The 15,574-nt window shown below is 40.6% G+C and overlaps 1 protein-coding gene and 1 non-coding gene across 2 annotated transcripts in view; both read left to right on the forward strand.

Moving 5' to 3' along the window:
• The first annotated feature begins 3,135 nt into the window (after positions 1–3,135).
• On the forward strand, positions 3,136–3,207 carry TRNAH-GUG (transfer RNA histidin (anticodon GUG)). The gene has a single exon. It is a non-coding gene; the product is annotated as a tRNA-His (tRNA).
• A 3,121-nt stretch (positions 3,208–6,328) lies between these two features.
• LOC109042825 (synapsin) overlaps positions 6,329–15,574 on the forward strand; it is a gene marked incomplete at its 3' end in the record, with an annotated part of 46,130 nt that continues 36,884 nt past the window's right edge. The window contains 1 exon segment of the mRNA XM_072305997.1: positions 6,329–6,520.

The following is a 15,574-nucleotide window of genomic DNA, read 5'->3' on the forward strand; positions in this document are numbered from 1 at the left end:
ATTTAGATCTGATTGCGTAGATCTCTGAAAAACGGGAGGAGAAATATTCACAGATTTCTTCGAAAATTCGTATTTCATCAAGGGAAAGAGCCTCCCAAAAAGTGGCCCCTTTTTTGAAACTCGGGGATTTCATTCGTATGCGGCTAAAATGAAACTTTATGATGATACAAGCCTCCAGTAAAAATTTTAGCTTGAGTATACGTCTGGTTTCCAAGATACAGCGTTGCAAAGTTTGCATATTTAAGCTTTAAAAATTCGCATATTTTCAAGTATCTTACTTTAAAAAACAACTCCATGTTATTTTGTGACATTTTACCTGCAGTCAGTCTTATCTTTAAATCCATATTCCTATTGATACGGTAATACTGCTGATTCTCTTGATACAACTTTGCATAGTTGACTTCGAAGACCTATAAAAATTGCTCACTTTTGTAAGTTTCTCAATGAAAAAAGGAACTTATTGATCGCCAAAAGATCTGAGTATGGTGTTTAGATGTAACTTTGTAATATGATAAGTGTCTTCCATATAGGCCTTACCGCGAGCGTAAGTATAGATTTATTGATACAGCGTTGCTAAGTTTATACATTTGCTCTTTAATAATGTTTATATTTCTAAGTTCTACGTTTAAAAAGCGACTTTCGTGGATCTTCTTCAGAATTTGAAGCATGAAATCTACCAAATGTGTCATTTGTAGCTCTATGTTTGTATTTAAACAGGGATACTTTGATAGGTGGTGATACAGCGATGCCAAGCTAACAACTTTAAACTCTCGAAATTATTATTTATGCTAGTTAAAGAGGACGTCAATGGGTGTCATACATATATCCAGGAAAAATGTCGAGGGCTGATGTCTGATGAGGGATGAAAACTTTTAATGGAGGCTTTTTTTATCATTATGCTTTATTTACGCTTTGTTTTAGATTGTAAAGTTCACTCTGATGTTGGTTTTCGGATGATAATATTTGAAAATATGAATATTCTTAAAGCTTAAATATGCAAATTTTGCAACGATGTATCTCCAAAACCAAACGTATACTCAAGCTATAATTTTTACTGGAGTCTTAGGTCATCATAAGGTTTCGTTTCGGCCGCATTTGAATGAAATCCCGAGTTTCAGAAAAGGGGCCAAAAAAGGCCCTTTTTTGGGAGGTTCTTTAATAACGTCGAAAGCCTCATACGGCTTTCCTCTATTTCGCATGGCAGCATTCTGGTAAATCCTGATTCCAATCTTGAATCAGTATACGGTCAAATTCAGCCTCCTCATAAATTTTCAACGAGTCCAGAGGATAATAATGTTCGACTGCACGCTGATTTTAATTATAGGAGCATCTCAAAACTCTGAAAGTAAGGCTCACACATTCCGAGTTGTTCGGGGGCGTGTCGGCCTAGCTCGAGGTTCTAGGGATGATAATTATTTTTCTGAGCCCCTCCCCCGGAAAATTTCGAAAATCCATATTATGTGTGGTGTAATTTTAAGCTAATTTCCTCAACTATAAACACTGAATTCGTTGTAACGATAAAAGAGCATTCTTCCAATTTTCCTGTAATCAATATTATTAACTTTTTTAACATTTTGAATTCTTCTTCAGTAATGAAAACACTAAGAATGTGAGGATTTGCAGGAATCACATGAATGAAGGAAACAGTATAGTTATATATTAATGTTAATATACCTGAGTTTTACAATTCTGGTAAAAAAAGGGAAGGAGCACTCCCCATCAACGCAAATATTGCATGAAACACTATATTCTTTTCAGACTCAAAAAAATTTCTTTAAAGCGTGGTAGCGTCGTCGGCTGAACTGAATCGTTGAAATTACTCTTAGAAAGCACATAAAAGCGCTCCCGCCCCGATGAGGCCCTGGGTTTTCTCGGCGATCAATCGGCGTGCTTTCTCGGTAGGTCTCTTATCCCTTCATTAGAAATAAATAAGAAAGTCTGCTCTAGGACAATACTACTCCAAATAGCACAATGCACGAAAAAGTTGCGCTTTAGTTCATTTCGACTTCAACCAATCAACATTTTTCCCCATTCAGCTAGGTACAGTTTTTTACAATCAGGAAAATTCACACCACTTCAAGAAAAGAGTGCGGTTTTGTCTTCGTGTAATAATAATCATTAATCTGCTCACATCTGCTCTGAAAATTTGCAACCTGAAATACATCTTAAATTGCAATTTAATTGATACGGATTAAACTTTGGTGTTCGTAATGTTGCAACAATTTCCAACACTGTGAAATAGGAATTTTTTGCGACCCTGAAATTTGTCCCAACCTGGTACATTGGGTAGTGAAGGAATACCTGAAGCAAATATTAATTATATTGCTGTTAATTATTAGGAAAATAATATTGTTTCTTAGTTTTCAATTCGTTTCAAATCATACAAGAAACTTGTTACGTTCTTACTTGTTTTGTGGAAAAGCCTCATGATAAAGTTCATCCGATTCAGGGAACCGAGCGCGCGTGGTGAGATGCTGCCCCCGTCTCAATTGACCTGTGACAGCCTGTGGGCTGTAGGGGGAGATCGCATAACGCCGGAAGGTTGCAGTAAAGCTAAAGATATATTACATCTGGATAGTTTTCTGAACACTCTCATATAAGTTTCATGCCGTTCCGTGTGGTTCGTCACTTTTGCGGCTCTACTTAAGCCAGGAAAAGTAAACGGTCTTGTGCACTGCTTTCAATGAGCAATTATAATACTTAAATAATGATTTTGGAGAAATCAACGGTCATATTTCCTATCTCTGGCCTTTGGCATCTTGTTTCATCCAGAAATGACACTTTTTCGCCACGAAGTACTCTAAAAAAAGCAATATAGTGGCACCACTCCTGGTGGCGAGATTGAGGCGGGACGTTTACCGGCCGCAATCCCTATAATTTTGGGGACCAAAATATTTATTTTGGTGATAACCATGATAGATACGTAACCAGTGGGTGCCTATGGACCCACTCTGACCGTAAATAACACCATTTGTCGACTTGATATAAGTGGAGTTTTGAGCAGCTAGATTGGGGTTTTGACACACTGTGCGCTGGGTTGCTGCGGTCAGCCGACTGTGAAAATCAGCACAGCAGCAGCTCAGAAACAATCAAATTTTGTTTACTTTTTCTGACTTCACCGCCATCTGATATCGAGCCGTGATCGTCTAGTGGTTAGGACCCTGCGTTGTGGCCGCAGTAACCCAGGTTCGAATCCTGGTCACGGCACTAAAATTTTGACCCCTCCTCCTATGTCCCGATGCGGGTGCATCCCTCAAAATGAGATGTCCACACGCTCGTGAATTAAGCAGATGATAAGATATATGTGATTTATAAAAAATGTAAACTTATTAAAAAAAAGTAGTCTTTATGAAACACATAGCTATAATTATGAAAAATCCGCACAAAATCCGCCCACCTGCGGGAAAGAAATTTACAGCAAGGCGCTTCAAATTTGAAGGTTGTTTTTTTTTACGTAAGGGATGAATCTGTTAAATGTAAGATACAGAGGCGATTTCATAAACTTAGAACGGGTAAAATCGCACGATAATGAGTCATTAAACCTTGTGTGTTTTTAATCACTACTCTGAAAGTGCTAGGGGAGTCAGGCTCGGACTGGCCATAAGGCCAATCTGCCATTGGCAGATACGCCCTCTTGGCGCGCCAAAAACGCGCCCCTCTGACAGATAGCAAAATAAGTTGAGAAAAAAAATTACGACCGAGAATATATGCGAAAAATTTCTTAAATGAACGGAAAAAGAGAGAGTTAGGAGTGAAGAGAGGTGCTTTTACGCATAGTGGTGAACAGAGGTCCAAGAACTACTTTCTGGAGCGTAAAAACTTTTCTGTGAAATTGGCACCTTTTTTGTTGACATACAGGCGCTTTATCATCCCCCTCCTTCATTCTCTATTTGTAACTCCCGTAGAAAGCGATATCCGGTCCGATTTTTAGACATACGCACACTTTATAGACCTCTATGAGAGACCTTTAAACATATTTCTTCCTTTTCAAAATGACTATTGATTTGGACATATCATAGCATATCTCGGGCAAACTTAACCTTAATTTATTTCGAAATTCAAAAGTAAGAGACATCTGAAGTGTAAAAGCGATACAACTATTCTCGCAAAATGGATGTCCACATTGCATATGAAAAATGTAAGACGCGATGGCGTGAGTCCTGAACTCGCAATGCTCTGCTCTAGTTTAAAGCAACATTACAAATAAGACAAACGGAAACAAACACAATATGGAAATAAAGGCGAGGGAAAGGATGCACGTTAACGACGGCGCAGAGATACAACTATTCGTACTTGATGGACGTCCGTGCTGCATCTGAAAAATTGAAGGCGCGATGACGCGAAGCGTGAGTTCTCAATGCCCTGCTATATGCTGCCAATGAGGTGTCTCTCAGATTCGGGAGAAAAGTTAAAAAAGAGGCCCGAATACGTCTTTCTTGTCGTCGGCTGTGTTGATACTCGTTCTTTCTTCTTTTTTCAGGTTCTTGCCTGATTCTTTTTTAGGATGGATTTTTAGACCCCACGTCTTAAGCTCGTGTAAACCACAGCACTGACACGGTTCTTGTGGAAATAATGGTGCTTGGATGCATCCAGTGGTTTTAATTTTTTTTTTGTTTTCTTTAATTTCAGAAGTCTGTAGGTTACTTCAATACGTTCAAATTTACAATTTTTACTCTGTACGATTAATAAACTTTGAACCTGAAAATAGCGTAAACTTGTGCTGTTTTGCCAAAATTTTCTGAACCCCTCTCCACGAAGGGGATGCCCCATCAGGAAATATTACATTACGCCCCTTTAATCAGCCAAGGGTCTGCGCCCTCAGATGCGAGCCAGTCCGACCCTGAGGTGAGTAGATTACGTGGCGGTTAATTGCGCATTTTCTGAGCCAAATTCCGAGACTAGCCCGTCTTCAAAATATCCAAAGACTCGAGGGAATTTCAAACGTGCCGGAATGGCGAAAAATTGCTGGATAAGATGTACTACGGCAGTTGTTGATCGCTATCTCCTCTCATTTTCCATCGATTTTTGTTAAAATAAAGCTTATTTCAATGAGGAATTGTTGTTTTTCAACTATACAGATAACATTGAATGAGATTCAATTGTTTCGTTCTGAAGACATAGTTTCCACTTTCCCACTGTTTTCAAATACGAGGAGTAGAAAGACATTTGACGGAAGTCGTAGAGACCCGTGCTAGCTTCTGATTGGTGCCGGCTGACTCATTGAGTTTGGCTCGAAACTGGAGCATCTTAAATTTGCGGAAAAGTTTCGCTTTTTGAACTGCGTACTTCTCAGTTTCCGAGTCCTTTTTTCGCGTTTTAATTGTCCGCATTGTGTCCTACGCGTCATTTACCTTCAGTAACAGGTATTTGCAAGTCCAAATTCGTTCATTGTTTATATACACATTACATCAATAAAATCTGCAATTCATTCCTCACCGCTCAGTCTACATTTTTTGTCACGAGCCTCTTTAAATTTTCCGCATCTGCGCGCAGTTTCCCCGGTCGCTAACGCAAGCTTCCGTCCCGAGCCGGGCTTACTGTATTTTCCTCCGAGCATGCTACCGTGCTATAGAAGAACGCCGTATGAACTTTCAGGTGTGCCCAAATTTCCCTTGATAAAACACGAATTTCCTGGTCAACTTAGAAATATTTTTCTATCAGTTTTTCAGATAATGTTGCTCGCAATTCCACCGTAAAGTCCTGAAAATTTCAAGGGAGAAAATTCTTCAGTCTCCTCGAAAATGAACATTTTATCGAAGGAAATGTGGCAACTCTCGAATGTTCTTACGGCGTTCTTCCTTACTGCCGTGCTAAGGAAAAACGCCGTACGAACATTCGCGAGTTGCCACATTTCCTTCGATAAAATGTTTATTTTTGGGGGGAAGTTATGAATATTTTTCCAAAAAACTTACAAGAACTGTAGGTAAAATTGCGAACAAAATTTTGGGGAAAATTGGAAGAAAAATGTTTACAAATTTTCTCGAAAATTCATGATTTACCGAAGGAAATCTGGCAACGCCTGAGGGTTCATACGCCGTTCTTCCTCAGCACGGCAGCGTGGGTATGCATGCGATCGAGTGCGACGAACCCGTCGCGCGGCGCTAAAAATCCGGGACGAAAGGGATTCGCCACCGACTCGAAACTCCTCGCCCCCCCCCTCCCCCCCCCCCCGCCCCCCGCGGCGGAGCGGCAGGATGCGTACAATGCAGTATGGATTTTGTTACTCCCCTCTCGCCATTCAAGTTTCGGGAAGAAAGGGGAAGACTCTCGAGTCGACTCCCGCACCTCACCGCCCATTACCGTAACGTAACTAGGCTACGTCCTCGTCCACCCCCCGTAGTTCGCCGCCCGGCCGCCAGGGCCCGAAACCACGCCGGGCGCAGCGCTGCCATCGATTTACTCCTAGTCTGACTCCCTGCTCAAGTGGTCTGTGTCGTGCTCGGCCGTTTTTCCCTCGCCTCGCCTTTGTGGATTTTTCCGTGCGTGCTCCGTGCAAGGACCCAGGATTACCGTGTCAGAGGTAAATCAAAAAGAGTGTTATGCCTAGGTCGATGGCTTATCGATCCGGCTCCCGGAGCATGGCCCGCTTTGGGACCCTCTTCGACGCCCCATGGAAGGCGGGGTGGGGTCGCTCTCTATTTCACGATACGAAATTCCTCGTTTTTCCGGACGATGGAATGTAGCACTGGAAAAAAAGTCGCTTGGGTCTTGAGTCAAGACTCTTAATAACATCGACCAGAAAAAATACTCTTGGTTCAATCCGATTTTTCCGTGAATCGAAGAGCCGAGCCTCTTGATGTGGGCGGATTTCCTTTTGACTCAAGCACAAAAGTCCGATTGAATCAAGAGTATTTTTTCTTGTCAACGTTTTTCAGAGTCTGGACTCTAGATCCTAGCGACTTTTATTTCTAGTGAACTCCGTGCCAGGGTCGCAGAATTGACACAAGCAACTCGATTTTTTACGAAAATGCATCGGTACAATTTTTATCAAAAATGTTTCTGATTTTTGCATGAAATCAGAAGAAAAATCGGTGAAATTTTTATTAGAAGTGCCCAAAGTTCTCCTGGTAAAAATACAATTTGGGAAAGAAAATTTGGCAACATCGAAATTCAGTTACGATCTGTCGTGGGAAGAACGGCGAATTGTGACCGCTCGCAGGGGGAACCCTTGTCCGGAAAATCTTGAAACGGAGACATCGACGTCACTGCTTTAAGAAGCGTTTTCCGAGAATTTTGACCCCAAATTGTCAAACGGAACCGAAATAATGATAATTTGAATTTTACGGTTTAAGATCAATTTATTTAAAGTTCCAATCCGTCGCGTTTGAATCTCAGTGAATTTCAACGTAGAGAAGCGAAATAAAAACCCAACTCTACTTTTACCCTCGAAAATATTCGTCATTTACTCATTGTCCCGCAAAAGTAATTGGCCTTGTACTTTGTGCAGGCTAGCTGGCATGAAACGTAAGAGAAAAATTGAAGATTGGAAATTTCAGTGAAATATTTAATGAAATTTCACGAGGCTGTGAGATATTTCATATTTTTCAGAGGGTAGAGTATGCAACCCGCACTCAAACACACAAAAATAGAAGAAAGTTACAATTTTCAGAGTGTGCGAAACACGAAAAGGAACCGGTATTTTCGGATATCTTTCTTAAATTGTTGAAATTTCATGAAAAATTTCACGTGAAATTTCTCAGTTGTCGAGTCATAAAACTAAACGTCGTCCTCTAGACGCAAGAACCGAATTACGTTTTGACGTTGTCATTCTGTTTTTACATGGACATGGAAATCATTTTCAACAAAAAAAAAAATCATTGAAATTCTTTTCTATTCACACGCAGACACAGCAAATTTTGGACAAATGACACAGCGTGACAGTTTGATAAAAAATTGAATTGTTCGAGTCAATTTTGCAACCTTGCAATTTTGGTACAATCTTCTGTCTGGAAAATGACGAATGACAACCAAAAATGTTTAACCAAACTGGAATTACAATGATTTGAAATGTGCAGTAAAATTTAAAAGGATGGTTTATTTGAGAAAAGCAAATTTAAGTTTTAGTCTGCCGTGTTCGGCATTTGAAACACGGATCATACTGCAAGTTTACGCCATAAATCAACAATAAACTAAGCCCAACTGCCATGCTAAGAACGATCGGATTCAAAATTGAAATCATCAATGCAGAAAAATTGCAAATTGCACTCGACTCTGTTAGAAAGTCCAGTTTCCTTCGCTTTAAATTGTTTTGCCTAAAACAGGGCCCTATTTCAGGGAATTCCGCAAAATCACCTATGTTCACCATGATATACCCTCCTAAGTGCATCCATTACGTGCTTTTTGGGTTTCCTTGTTTTCTCTGATTGGCTACTAACCCTTTTTAGAACGAGTCAATACTTAATCGAATTTCGCGACATAATCTCAAATGATTTCCGACTTAACTGACGAAATCGCTATTTGAAATTCGGACTTCATGATCTGAAGACCCTTTTCCCGAGGACAGCCAGACTTTAATTGTTCCAAAAGTTTTCCATAAAGATCTAATGTTTAACGTTATCATCGATATGTAACTTCGTATGGTGGCTCTCACTGTTGATTGATTGAAATTATAGGAATTTGCGTGTCACAAAAAAAAAATAAAATAAAATAAAATAAAAACATCCCTTGCACGAATACGGAGAGAAAATACACCTCGGGGGTTGACGCGCGAGAATAAGAACCCACCACGCCCTCGTTCCACCGGACGTCACACGCTAACATCTTTTCGTCACAAATTAGCGACAGACGCTGCAACTCCAGGCACTTGAGGAGTTCTTTCAGCAAGAACTCATTAGCTTCACAACGTTGCTAAGGATGAGCGGCTTGATTCATGAAACGTAGCTAAGCGAAATAAAAACCCAACCCTACTTCTACCCTCGAAAATATTCGTCATTTACTCATTGTCTCGCAAAAGTAATTGGCCTTGTACTTTGTGCAGGGTGGCATGAAACGTAAGAAAGAAATGAAAGATTGGAAATTTCAGTGAAATATTCGATGAAAGTTCACGAGGCTGAGAAATATTTCATATTTTTCAGGGGGTAGAGTATGCAACCCGCACTCAAACACACAAAAATAGAAGAAAGTCACAATTTTCGAAGTGTGCGAAACATGAAAAGGAACCGGTATTTTCGGATATCTTTCTTACATTGTTGAAATTTCATGAAAAATTTCACGTGAAATTTCAATATTTTATTTTTCATAAAATTTTGCCACCCTGGCCTTGTATACATTCGTTTGCTGCAAATTACCTTCAAAGTTGCAGCATTTTAACGACATTGTAACGCTTATCCATGGCGAAACTTTCAAACCACGTATATTAGTCAGCGACGTTGTAGGCTTTCTGTCTTACTTAATTTTTTCAGTGGAGAACTACTCCGCGTCAATTCTGGAAAACTTTCGTGATTTTACTTCTCTGTGAGAAAGCTATTGGTTGAAATGTGTGGTCCTTTTAGACTAAGGGAGGAAAAGATGGACTAACCATCGGGTTTCTCGTGGGTTGCCTTTAGTCTATTACCTACTGCCTTTGTCCATTGCAACCACCCGTTTCCACCAATAGGATCCCTCCATATCCTTTTTGTCTTCTTTGTCTATAGCTTTCTCTATAAATTTCAATAATCGGCCCGCTGGACACAATAAGTAGCAGAGTTTGCGCAAGCGTTTCGGAGATATTTACAAAATTTTGTGAGCGATGTATAAATATATTGAAAAAAAAAAAACATTTCAACATCAGTTTTTCTTTGGGCGACAGGGAAGGAGTAAAAAGCTGGCGCGGGCTTAAAACAGCTCCTACTTTGAAAAAAAAAAATTGGTGTATTTACTGAGAAAAGGGTAAAATTACCAAGAATTCAGGGTTCTATTTGATCCCAGTTTTTTCTTCGTAAAATTACCATTTATGGAATTGGTAATTTTACCGAGAAATCTCGGTAAAATTATTGAACTTTCTCGGTAATTTTACTGGACTTTGGTAAAAACGCCAATATTTTTTATCGACTGTGGTAGAATTACCGAGATAAAATGGCAAAGTTACCGGGAATCGATTACCAATAAAAGTGGTATTCTTACCTGAAGAAAACAGTAAAAATACCGGTTTTTATGTAAGCTTACCAGTCTGTCTTGGTAAAATTACCAATAAATGGTAAAAAAAGTGAGATGGTAAAGGTACCAACGGACCTTGGTAAAAACGCCGAGAATTGTTTTTCAGTGTACAAAACATCGAGAAGCAACCCGCAAGCCCGCTTAGCGCAGTGGCTTAGGGGCGCTACTTGTCGAGGCTGGTGGAGGCGCTGTAACTATATAGAGCCTCGCCTTGTCTTAACGACTAAATGAATTGAATCACGGGACGAGAACAGGTATCTTCGGGCCAAGATTAGCAGCGTTGCCATTTCCAGACGGGAATCCCTCGTCCGGCGGGCGGGAGGGTCGCGTTTAAAGGGCTGAAAAAGCGGCAACCCCGCGAGTACCTCCGTCCCAATTTGTGACACCAATTTTCATTACCCCCACCGCCTCGCGTAAGGGATAATTTAGCTATTACTTCACCCGACATGACTTACCTCGTTGTCGGGTGAATGAGGCCTGTCCGACCATGCAGTGCCGTTTGCTCACTGAAAATTTAAAGGAGGCTGTATAGATGAACGAAGAGGGGAAAACTCAAAATTGCGGCGAAACCTGTGCGTAATAAATCCAGTTGCGGAGAAAAATAGCTCTGCACAATGGAGATGTTGCATACGTGTGAGGAATTTGCGATTTGACTGTTGATTCTTATGTAAAAGTTCGCGAGAAACACGATGATGGTGCCACTGGTTTTCTCTGAAATCCACTCCCAAGCTCAAAAAAAGCTCTCAAGTTGAGGCCAAAATGGAGGGGATATCCCACGCTATCCTGAGAGTCCACCTCTACATCAAGACAAACTCTCCATGCAAAGATAGGGAGCAAATACATTGACAGGGCTGCCACTTTATTTGGAGACTCTAAAATTGGAAACACGTCATCACTGCTAATGTATTTGCTCCCTATCTTTGCATGGAGAGTGTGTCTTGATGTAGAGGTGGACTCTCAGGATAGCGTGGGATATCCCCTCCATTTTGGCCTCAACTTGAGAGCTTTTTTTGAGCTTGGGAGTTGATTTCAGAGAAAACCAGTGGCACCATCGTGTTTCTCGCGAACTTATACATAAGAATCAACAGTCAAATCGCAAATTCCTCACACATGCAACATCTCCATTTTTCCTGATGGTGTGTTTTGCCCGGAGACTACAATCGGATGTAGTGAACGGAAGAAGGAAATAGAGGTCCAATATTGTCGGAAAAAGGTTGAATATAAGGGATGTTTTCGATTAGTTATAAAGCGTGTTCACCATATGACGTGCTAGAAGTACCACATAAATGTACTACGTGTGCGTTCCTAGGATCCACATTACAATGTTTGTTTCCCCCTTTTTTTCCTATTTTCTTTTTCCCGCGATGGGAAAAATTGGACCGCGTTTAGCAGAAAGGAATGAAGCCACATCAGTTTTTGCTAAATTTAACCGAGCAATTGCATTTCCTACAAGAGAACGTATGTGTGCGGATTTCTTCGAAATTTTTATGGAATTTGCTTCGTACTACGAAGAAAATTCACATGAATCACCAGTGGCGAGGCGTGAATGATCGACTATCGTTATTTCTCTATTTGAGCTGTGGTAAAGAATCGATTATTACTAATAATCGATTCTTTTCCATAGGTTTAAATGGTTATAATCAATCGATGTATCGCAAAGCACACCACGCCACTGTGAATCGCACAAAAAACCGCGCAACCGTTTTCTGGTAAAACATTAAATTGCTTAATGAAATCGGACAATGGCGGATGTGGCTTAATTCCTTTCTGCACGCGATCCAATTGATGATGTGAAGAGCATAGATCAAATATGTATTTTTGGTTTTTTGCGGTATTTTTGTGATTTCAACGGCTCTCATAAAATTATTAACGTTCGTATAGCAAAGTTGATTTTTACCTACGTAGCTGATATTTTTACGCCAAAATCGAGAAACCATGCACGTTAAGCGATCGGGGGCAGACGGTCAAAAAATGCGTAAAACTATACGTGACGACTGAGTGAATTCGGTCGGAAGTGAAAGAAATAAAGAAAGAACAGAATCAGGGATTAGCGCAAGCTCGGTGAAATTTCGCTTTCTGAGACGCATAAATCTTGCTAATCGCCGTGTAAAAAAGTTTCCCAACGGTGATCCCGATGTCGCGCGTAACTGCTTTAAAAGTTCTGCTTCTACACCACTCTTACTGCGATTTCAGTAATTTCCATGTTGCACTTATTTTTATCCCTTTTAATGCTGCGGCTTCCTCCTTGGATTTCTTTTTTGCTTCCATTAGCACTTTCACTCTGAAGCTGTGTAGCTCATTCATTTGAAGCAAAGAGCATGCCAGACGGGTGTGCTTATTCACTGATTTGATGAATAGTCTTCGCTCGGTTGAGAAGCTTTAAAAAGGGCGAACTTGTATACTTTTCGGCTGACCTTTCGCATATGGACGGAATAGTGGTTTTTTCTTACTTAAGTTTGTTCGACTTGGTGGCCTTCTCTTCAAACAACGCGATTTGAATTTCAAAAACTGTCAAAATCCCGTTTACGAATAGGATTGACAACTATTTCATACGTTTCTTGTGCCACGACGAGATAATCGTAAAACACTCTTTAGAGTTGATGAAGTCAGACAGAGTCTTTTTCTTACCTTGGTGGACATTTTTTTTACCCCCCGTCCCTGAAGAGGGAGCAAACCTCCCTGTTAATAACATCGGTAAAAATTTACATTGAAGGTGGACACACTCTTCGCTGTCACACTGACTGAATTAATGATTACGAGGATCTGATCATACGATTCAAATCACTGAAGAAACACTCCATTGATGTTTCTTCTTTGTTAGCAGAATATTCAGCATATTTCAAGCAATGAAGTTGGATTTTTCCTCATTTAAAATAAAATACTTTGAAAAAAATAGCTCTGTTCACAAGGCTTCCGCACTTTCTTTGTAACAGTTTCAGAAGTTTTCGTTTTACAAGACAGAAGACAGAGTACTCTGTGCTCACAGCTTAGGTTCTGTTCTCACAACAGAAAAATTCTCTAAGTATAACAAAGAAACCGCAGGAGCCCCGTGAACAGAAGGTTCTGTTATCCGCACCGACTTGTTTTTTTTTTTGCGTGCAGGAGCGGAGATTCTGAAATATTGCAAACACTGGGAAAAAAAAACACATTGGATCTAGAGTCCGGACTCTTGAAAACATTGACAAGAAAAAGGAGTCTTGATTCAATCAGATTAAAGCTTAAATCAAAAGGAAATCCGCTCAAATTAAGAGGCTGGGTTCTTGATTTAAGCTTAAATCTGATTGAATCAACAGTATTTTTTCTTGTCGATGTTTTTAAGAGTCTGGACTCTAGATCCAATGTGTTTTTTTTTCCAGTGAAGGGGATGTGTGGTTTTGTACTTGGGCCATCGATAAGTTCATTTTATTACAATTTGGCAACCCTCCTCAACCCCTAGGAGGAGATAAATTTAGCGGAGATAATGTCATAGCGAGGGTGTAACAGGAGACCAAGGTTTTCCTCGAAAAGAATTCGTCTCGTCGAAGGAGGCGACTCCGCTGGAAAACTTTCCTGGGAGCTTTCGGTTTAATTTGACGCTTCTAATTTTATTTACGTCCCGAGGAAACCGTCGAGGGCGGCCCGAGCCGGATGATTTTCCATTTGAATTAAAGATTTAATGAGCTTTGAGTAACGTTGCAGTTGAATCAGCTCGTTATCTCTCCATCCCTTTTATCATTCAACCGTAAAATGTAAATTTTCTGATAAGGAAAATATCACCCCAAGTTTCCACTAAACGAGGAAATATTGGACGTCTATGATTAGGGACTTTTTCGGTAAAAAGACTTAAGAGACTTGCAGTGCTGTTAAGATTGTGCAATTGTTGATAGCGTTTGCGGCAGATGAATTCATTCACAGTCGACTTACCTCCTTACAATAGTGAGGAAAAACTCGGAGCAGATTCAGGGAAAAATTCATGGCAGAATTGTCGGATAAGTTACTTACAACTAAAGAACTGCGTTGCACAATCTTAGCAGCATTGGAAGTCTCATACGCTCTTGCATGAGCGAAAAAAGCCTGAATTCTGCATGGAGGTAGGGACGCCTTCCCTCCCAGGAGGCGTCCATGGTCAAAAATTTCTAATAGGAAGGGGTCCCAAGGATGAAATGATCCTGAAATCACCATAAATTATTAGAGAAAGGTGGGTCCAGACCCCCTAGTCCTCGCCACGCAGGCTACGTCATAGGGCGCCTAAGTCAATCGATGAAGAAACCTTGCAAGTACAAAAAAAAGAATAATAAAATAAGTTTTTTGTGGAACACTTTTTTAAAGGAATCATCATAATCTGGGTAAAGATTTCGCGAAAACTCTAAACAGGTGAAATTGTTTTTGAAACACCGATCGCCATATTATATGTCATTCTATGCGAGAACCTGCCGAGTCAAAACATTGATGCTCATACGTTCAATGCAACAGGGACGGACTTAGGGGGTGGCCACATGTGCCGCGGCCCATGGCGGCAAAAGGGAGCGGCAAATTTTGCAATTTTTTCAAATGTAGGTATCAACAAAAAAAATCGGATTTGGAAAAAAATTACAAACGAGAAAAGGCGTCAAAATCTCTCATTTCCTGAGAGTTAAAGTATAGTAATTTCTAATCTGTTCGTCTTTCGGTGATACAAGAGACAGCACCTTTCATTGATTTAGTTGGGAGATAAACCAAACACGCAATTTGGCCTGGAGCAGCGCGGCGCAGAGAGCAATGATGACGAGGACTTGAGATGAAAAGGAGAAGCCCTCAGAATGCCGGTCAGCATGAAACACTTTATTAGCGCCTACAAGACTCCATGAATACTTCACGCATAGCGTCAAACGTAGTGCGGTCAGCAGCAGTCGTCGTGAAACGCATAGTGCCTACAAGACTGCATGAATACTTCACGCATTGCGCCAAACACAGTGCGGTCGGCGCGGCAGCGGGAATTAAAAAATTATTAAACCACATTCGTGATTATTCTTTCATAATTGTTTCGTTCGTTTCTTATAAATGAAAGGCCTTGTCCACACAGAGATCAGGTTCACGGAACTTAACTTTCGCGCAAAGTTCCGTGAACTTTTGCTAAAGTTGACAGGGCTTCCACAAAAAATGTGCCTAACACGAGTAAAAGTGTCTTATGCACCGGTCCTCCTCCGGCACATTCACTTGATGGTTTGCATCGATGTTTCAAAACGAATGAGAAGGGGGCGGCAAAATACAGGCGGCCCATGGGCGGCAAATAGGTAAATCCGGCCCTGCAATGCAAACTAAGTAGGACTCGCAGAATTGACCTTAACGACATTCATCTGATCATGGACCTGATGCAGACTTCAGCTTGAGCAAAAGAAAGAGCTAGTCGTCTCTTTTGAAAAATGACTCAAAAATCACGCTGAGCGCTTCGGGAAAGTCTCAAATACACTCCTAATTTCAC

Source organism: Bemisia tabaci, unplaced genomic scaffold, assembly GCF_918797505.1.
Source record: "Bemisia tabaci unplaced genomic scaffold, PGI_BMITA_v3".
In the NCBI taxonomy this organism is placed as follows: domain Eukaryota; kingdom Metazoa; phylum Arthropoda; class Insecta; order Hemiptera; family Aleyrodidae; genus Bemisia; species Bemisia tabaci.